General features: G+C 43.2%; 1 long non-coding RNA gene across 1 annotated transcript; it reads left to right on the plus strand.

The window, feature by feature from the left end:
• Positions 1 to 321: 321 nt before the first annotated feature.
• LOC135387270 (uncharacterized) lies at positions 322 to 3,133 on the plus strand. Its single transcript, XR_010420997.1, has 4 exons — positions 322 to 717; positions 1,516 to 1,782; positions 1,848 to 1,980; positions 2,150 to 3,133. It is a non-coding gene; the product is annotated as an uncharacterized LOC135387270 (long non-coding RNA).
• The last annotated feature ends 5,033 nt before the right edge of the window (positions 3,134 to 8,166 follow it).

Consider the following 8,166-nt stretch of genomic DNA (forward strand, 5'->3'; position numbering starts at 1 on the left):
TAGCGGCGAAGTAGCTGAATGCTTTATTAAAGGTCAGCTCCGGAGGAAACTTACTGCCACGGATTATAACAAAAACTCGCAGGCACAAAGGTTGATGCCTACTGAATGTACTTCCAAAATAGTTTCGGCGAATACCCTGTATTTACTGCGAAATCTGTTTTTTGGTTTGCCGTCCGATCGTCCGCTTGAACAGCTGACGTCACGCTCAGCTTTCGCTTTGGCTCCTCTTGGCTTGTTTGCTGGCTCGCAGTTTCGCAATCGCCAGCAATCACAACTCGTCAGGCTGAAAGCGAAATCGAGAGTCGTGCACGTGTGGGCACCTTTCTCCGCGTCTTAATTTGATCATCTTTTTACTCCGGCTAGTCAGTACACACAACCTCATCTAAGTTGTCACTTTGTGAGAGATGCAGCGTGAGTGAATTGTGAGAATGCCGTGCTTCTCGCAGTACGAGCAGGTACGCTACTAAGAAAGATGTTTCGTGCCAGGTTCCCAGTTGATATTGTGCGTGATTGAGTGGTACGAAACCAGTAGTTGAGTGCTCTGAACTTATCAAGGCAACTGTCGTGTGTGCACGAAGCATTTTGCATCAGAATGTTACGAGGTCGTTCACTTGACGGCCGATTTGGACTGTAAAAGTCGCTGGAAAGGGATGCGGCACCTGCCTCGTTCGACGACAACAAAGAGGAGAGGATAGCAACAAAGGACCAAAGTTGCGGGTAAGTGTCCGCACGAACTTGCACTATGGCTTGCACACAATGTAAACATGTGAATGACAAATATGGGACTGCTAAACCCTATAATCCGCGGTTGTATGTAAAACTACGCAGTTTCTCAGAGAAGCTGGTTGAGAAATTACATGAGTTTGGAGAAGTCTGAGCTTGGGCACAGGGAAGACAAAACAGTCACAGCAGCTGAAATCAGCAACAACTTAGGAGTTCCTGTTTTGAGACACTCTGTGTCTGTCTGGACTTCTGTGTGATCACATTCAGCCATTTCCCAACCATGGAACCACACCATATCCTGCATACATGGTAGCATATTGTTGTTCCTCTTTAAAAGCCGGGCTGTGTCTGTGAGTGCCGTGTATTCAAGTTGTAATGTAAAGTTATTACGTGCCAGAAATTCCATTCTGTCCTTCTATACTAATGAAGTTGACTCCAGCAACTGAGTACCTTGACCAGTAAGGGATGACGATCAGCATGCTCGTCACAGATTAGCAGAAATAGGTGAAGTCATGAGAAAGGCTCATCTACCTGTGAATCATCGTTTTGACACATGGCACATTGCAAGAGGGCCACATTTGCTTTGTAGCACACAGTTATAACACATATGTATGCTGTCCATTGGTTGACAACATATTTCCTATGAGAAGGGGTATAGCTGGGGGCAAGCTATGCTGTCAACATTGTTGATCACATTTTGTAGCTCTTAAATATGTAGATGCTTTTTTGCACTTTTCCTAACAATATTAGCCTTAATAGGTATCATTATAATTTCTGCTTCTCCTTTCTCAGGCCCCAGGAAAGAGGTACATACAGCAGCACTGGTGAAGCAACGTCTGGTGCTACCATAATGGTGCCACAGTATCGTGAACATGTACATGTGTGCACACATGGACAACCAATGATAATGGCAACCTGTTTCCGGTAAAATGGCTCATGATACTCTGGCATGTCATGGATATTTGGACCATAACGTTGCTTCACATATTCATGAGCATCAAAGTCACCATGCAAGATTTGCAGATCAAGACATTGGGAAGCTGCTTTGGCCCCACGAAGGTGATTTACAGTATTTCAAGCTAGCAGCGATTACTAAGCAACTGTCCTGCATTCCTCACTTACAGGAACTGGAACATTCGAAGTGTTGTAGGGGATAGTGGGTGTACTTCCCCTTCTGAAGGACATCCCGCCATTGTGTGCACTAAAAGTTTCCTTGTCTCAGTGCTGTTACTCGGTCATGTATCAAAGTATGTCATGGTAAGTAGGTCATGTATCACTTCCACCTTATATGTGTGCCACATATTGTATCTACACAAAAGGAATGTGTGTGAGAAAACTACTGAAACAGAGAATTGCATCGCTTCTTTACTGCACAAGCCTGTTCTGTCTGTTTTAGGAATTCTAATAATGCTAATTTTCATGTCAGGTTATGTCCAGGGGCTTTCTGGTGCTCTGCTCGATCTCTGTGGACGATAGCTGTTCATGAGCCCCCGAACAGAAGGAAGAGACTACACAAGGGGGGCTCACCGCAAGAGTTACAGTGAATGAGTAAACGCTAACAACTCTGCAAGGCATTAAATGCAAGTCGACAGCAGAAGGGCTTCGGCGAACATGTACAAACAGTCTCATACCTAGGATTTTTAGTTTTTGGCATTTCATTCGCCATTAATCGGTGGCTTCTGTAGAAGCGTAGGGGATGGGGAAACCAACACAAGATTTTGGAGCACACAGTAAATGGTACTCCATGTTCCTTAGCCATTTTTACTACATGAAGTGCCAGGGAAAAATCAAAGGGGTTGGGACGCTTTCATAGACGTGGTTTGTTACATCATGGGTGCGTCATGCATTGCGCTCCATAATGCTGATCAATCTGTTTTTTTTTTTTTTTCATGTGTCATATTTCGTGAGATAAAAGCTCTCGAACAGATGCCTGACTAACGCACGAATGTCAAGGACCTCAGAAATACAGCCAATTCCACTGATAGCCCTGAGGTCTGTGACGTCAGAGCTGCTTGAGCTTTGCTATTCAAGGTGCCCATTTTCTACACTCTATTCCAACCTTGGTTTGTAAAACACACATTGGTACGAAGAAGCTTTTATGTTCATGTGGGATGGTGGTGTTGCAACCCCTTTCACTGGTTTGTGGGGAATGACCTGATTCTGCACCTAAGACTTACCACAGAACACCTGAACTGACACCTGTGTTCTGTCCATCTTGCAGTGTGCTTGTTTACCTGTTGCGAGGGATTATGGGGGGAGTCAGATAGTTTTATGATCTCTGTGTATTCAATAAAATTATGGTATATTCAGTGTTACGTGTAAAATTACAGTATCTGTGGAATGTGTGGAGGTGTGCATTGATTCAAGAAGTAAATCGGCTCCTGAAACCAGCATGCAGATCCAGATGTAATACTGGTGTCTTTCACATATGGAAGCAACTCATCTTCATTTCTTTTCTCTTTTCTTTTTTTCTTTTTTGTGGTTGATTAATGTGATGACTCATGGCTGCCCTGCACTAGTAAACCAGCCGAAATATTGTGCAAGATATCCCTGATAATTACACTTGCATGGTGTCCTTGTACTGTGCAGTGTATTTTTGTGTTCGTTTATTTTTTCCTTCCTTCCTTTTTCTGTTCAGCTCTCATAAGCCACGTATGCCCTCATGTAAGTATCTTGTTCTTGTATCTGGTGCTTGCTCTCTGGACAGTGTAAAATTTCGGCAAATACGTTCATGGCGAATCTACACTAAGGTTGTCATTCAAGCCTAATTCTTACGTACGTAGTACCTGCAGTGTGTATACGATAACATGGCGTTGCCAAACACAACTCGTTCACCCGGTCATAATGCCAAGAAATGCGATTACTGCTCCTGTAACGTCAAACGCCTGGAACGTATTCGAGAGTGAGAAAGATATGCGCAAGTGATGCAGCAGTGGTGAGCCGTAACTATAAGAGAGTGAAGTCTTCAATTAAGCGATGAATTGACTTACTTTATCAAAGACACCTACAATGCGAATAAAAATATCTTTCGTATGTAGGCGTAGCACAGTTCCGTTGACAATATACGTGACGTTCATTGCGTTCTTAGCCAGTCTGCCGCTGGCCGGAACGCGACAGCATAGTTGCACGAATCCTAACTGCACAAGTGGTATCAACAGCGTGTTTTAGCATTGGCAGATCATCCCAAATATTAAGAAAGCGATGCGATCAAGAAACCTACGTCGATCGAGCAGACGCTCCCTGCCACCATCGCCTGTTTACATTCCCGTATGCTCCGTAGAGAGGGAGGGAAGTCTTGAAGAACACTGATATCACTTACGTCGGCGATATAGACCGCGTGAACAGCTGCCGTCATAAAAATGGCGGCCCCCATGTCTGTTTCGAAATGGTTAATTTACGATTATTTAAAATGTGGGGCTGTTTTGTGGAAATGAAGGGTGCTTTCAGACACAGTTCGATATGGGCTTCCAGAATATTGTTACAGTTTCAAGAAGTCAAGGTATCTCCGGAGCTGACCTTTAACGTAAAAGCTATGGAAGTGAGCGTCATTTTTAAAATGTTGTTTAGCTGTAAGATAATGTGCGTGAACTTTGTTCTCTACAAAATCAACTCTCACGTGGTAAGGGTTGACCAATCCCTGGGAGCCCTGACCCGAAACCCAAATTGCTCTTTCTCGCCGTTCGCTGGCAGCACCGTCCATGTTCCGGCAATCTTCAAAATATTTATACGTAAAAAATATGCCGAATTGAGAAGTAACGCTATCTGTGTCTTATCAAACAACGATGTTGTGCACGACAGTGGGCAAAAAATATGGGGGTTAGTTTTCACTTTTCGGTCCCTTTAATGATATTCATTCTTACATTAAAATTCAACAATAAAGCACACCAGGAAACTACCACTGCTCTTTTAAAATAATAAGTGAGTCCACTCAACATCATCACCAGGCTTATGTAATACACGACCCTTTCTATGCTCGTATACTCATTGTCTGAGGCTACACCTGCGAGCAAAAAGGCGCGAAAGCCGGGGGGCAAAGTTCCATTCGCGCTCGACAGAGGACTAGACAGAACGCCTTTACGGGAACATGATGGCATTCCCACCATATTAATGATTATTGCATTGCAGTTTAGAAAAACTACTACAAAACTATAATTTTAGGAGCCTATTAAAATTCTACTTTCTATGGAAACTATAATTGCCCTATTACTTGGATCGCTATTAATGAAGCGCTCCAATTTTTTCTCTCTTCCCAGTTCAGCCTTGTCATGCCGTGAAGCAGACTCACATCCAAAATAATTAATTTACACTGAGGGTGTCGTGCTTCAGGAATTCCTATCCTGCGCTCAGATGCAAGCATTTCTGCACGAATACCTATAACAGCTTACTTCTTCAACATACCGAGCTCCTAACAACATCTAACAAAGAAGCAGAGAAACCCACTTCTCAGGTTTACCATGCGACTTTCTTCTGCACAAACGTAGAGAAAATAAGAAAAGAGCAGCGAAAAATTACACGCACTTGTGCTTGACTTAAAAAAACTGTAGCATATGCTAATAAACTAAGAAAAAGACACTCATGTCTGGTATCAGATAATGCTACATACACAGCCGCATTGTCCCTTCGTAACGAAAGCACAGGACGAGGGCACACAAATTCCTTTAAGCGAGCAGGGAAAAGGCTTAAGACCTCAGGAATAATAGCACAGTCACCGGACATCGCCACGCGGCTAACACAAGATAACAACAAGGTACTAGCGGTAGGTAAAATTGCAACACTGCTAAACAAGTTCAGACATGCCATGATGACGTCACAAATCAAGAAAACAAGCACGCACACTCAGACAGCAGCTCAGGAATGCACAAGGAGACGTGCTTTATAGGAATTTCTACTCCACACTCAGATACCAGCATTTCTGCACAAATACCTATAAATGCAAACAGCTTACTCCATCAACATATCGAGCATAGTGAATACTGGCACTCAACATCATATAACAAAAAACAAACAAATTCAATTCTTATGAACTCTCCTTTGCCAAGCAGCATTCTTCTGCTCTACCTGGATGCTGACTTTTCCCCCTCACCTACATTCTGAGTAAAAGCAGTGAAAGGAAAAAAGAACCGCGAAAAATTATACGCATTTGTGCTCCAATAGCTGTAACTGCAAGAAACCGTATAGCGCACGCTAATAAACTGACAAAAAGACACCCATTTCTGCCACCAGATAATTCTTGCATAATGCCACATACACAGTCGCATTGCCCTTGCGTAAAGAAAGCACAGGACAGGGATACACAAATTTCCTTAAGCGAGCAGGGAAAAGGCTTAAGTCGAACCGCTCAGGAATAATCGGAGAATCACCGCTTATCCCTGTACGCGGCTAGCACAACATGACAGCAACAAGATATTAGCGAAGGGTAAAATTTGCAAGACACTACTGAACAAGTCCAGACATGCGACATCGCATACAAAATACTGCTCATCGGGGAAAAGGTCTAAGCCTGCAACAGAAAATCATAGAGCATACACAACTTCATTTTTCTATTTCGCGTAAACTAAACGCGGTCTGCTTGGAAAACGACGCACAAATTTTGTTGCCGGCGTCGGGCGCTCATAAAATACCCTGCCCAAAACAAAGACTTCACCAGGTTCGCGAGGCAATTCCATTAAAAACGCTCGTCCTATCCTACAGATAGCAATGCAAACGCGACTAATAACCTTATTTTTTAAACCACTATTTCACGCAACAGTACATAAATGTATCACTGGTGTCACACGAAAAGGCAAACACTTACTTGTCAAGTGGGGTCCCTGGTTCAGAAAAGCGCGCGCGCGCGCACACACACAGACACACACTCATATTTTCACACTCACAAACACAAAGTCTATTTTCACAACCACATAAATCCATATTATTCCCCAGGTCAATAATTATCCAACCAGCGTCAAAACCGGGAGAACGCACATATGCCTACACAAAACAATAGGTCTTCGTTCCGGATGTAATAGAATATCACCAGTCGACCGTCGCAAAGCAAAAAAGAAACACAGCATCGCAGGAATGCATGTTCGCTATACATCCACCAAGAAAACGGTGCCGTGCCTCTGCGCAGCGATCATTATACAGGAGTGAATTAACTTCGTTTTCTTTTTATGTCCTTGCACCCATATATTTTGCAAGAATATTATAGAGCAGAATGGGTAAATGTGAACATCATTAGCTACACACTGTAGCTCTCATCATTTTTAAACCAAACCACTTAACGTGTGTTCATAGGCCTTCACTAAATCGCGGTTTGGACGCGTCACGCGTCCAAACGTCACGCGTCACGCGTCTCGCGTGGGGCGCGGTTCGGGCGCACTGTTTTATCACTTAAACAGCAACAGAGCTGACATTGTAGTACCCTAACGATAAATTCCTGAGCTGCATTCCTGAGCTGCTGTCTGAGTGTGCGTGCTTGTTTTCTTGATTTGTGACGTCATCATGGCATGTCTGAACTTGTTTAGCAGTGTTGCAATTTTACCTACCGCTAGTACCTTGTTGTTATCTTGTGTTAGCCGCGTGGCGATGTCCGGTGACTGTGCTATTATTCCTGATGTCTTAAGCCTTATCCCTGCTCGCTTAAAGGAATTTGTGTGCCCTCGTCCTGTGCTTTCTTTACGAAGGGACAATGCGGCTGTGTATGTAGCATTATCTGATACCAGACATGAGTGTCTTTTTCTTAGTTTATTAGCATATGCTTCAGTTAAAGTCAAGCACAAGTGCGTGTAATTTTTCGCTGCTCCTTTCTGATTTTCTCTACTTTTGTGCAGAAGAAAGTTGCACGGTAAAGCTGAGAAGTGGTTTCTCTGCTTGTTTGTTAGATGTTGTTAGGAGCTCGGTATGTTGAAGAAGTAAGCTGTTATAGGTATTCGTGCAGAAATGCTTGCATCTGAGCGCAGGATAGGAATTCCTGAAGCACGGCACCCTCAGTGTAAATTAATTATTTTGGATGTGAGTCTGCTTCACTGCATGACAAGGCTGAAATGGGAAAAGAGAAAATATTGGAGCGCTTCATTAATAGCGATCCAAGTAATAGGGCAATTATAGTTTCCATAGAAAGTAGAATTTTAATAGGCTCCTAAAATTATAGTTTTGTAGTAGTTTTTCTAAACTGCAATGCAATAATCATTAATATGGTGGGAATGCCATCATGTTCCCGTAAAGGCGTTCTGTCTAGTCCTCTGTCGAGCGCGAATGGAACTTTGCCCCCCGGCTTTCGCGGCTTTTTGCTCGCAGGTGTAGCCTCAGACAATTTGACCTCTTTGTATTTTGAATTTGAATTTGAATAAACAACAACAACAATGAGTATACGAGGATAGAAAGGGTCGTGTATTACATAAGCCTGGTGATGATGTTGAGTGGACTCACTTATTATTTTAAAAGAGCAGTGGTAGTTTACTG

Source organism: Ornithodoros turicata, chromosome 3 (assembly GCF_037126465.1).
Source record: "Ornithodoros turicata isolate Travis chromosome 3, ASM3712646v1, whole genome shotgun sequence".
Classification (NCBI taxonomy): domain Eukaryota; kingdom Metazoa; phylum Arthropoda; class Arachnida; order Ixodida; family Argasidae; genus Ornithodoros; species Ornithodoros turicata.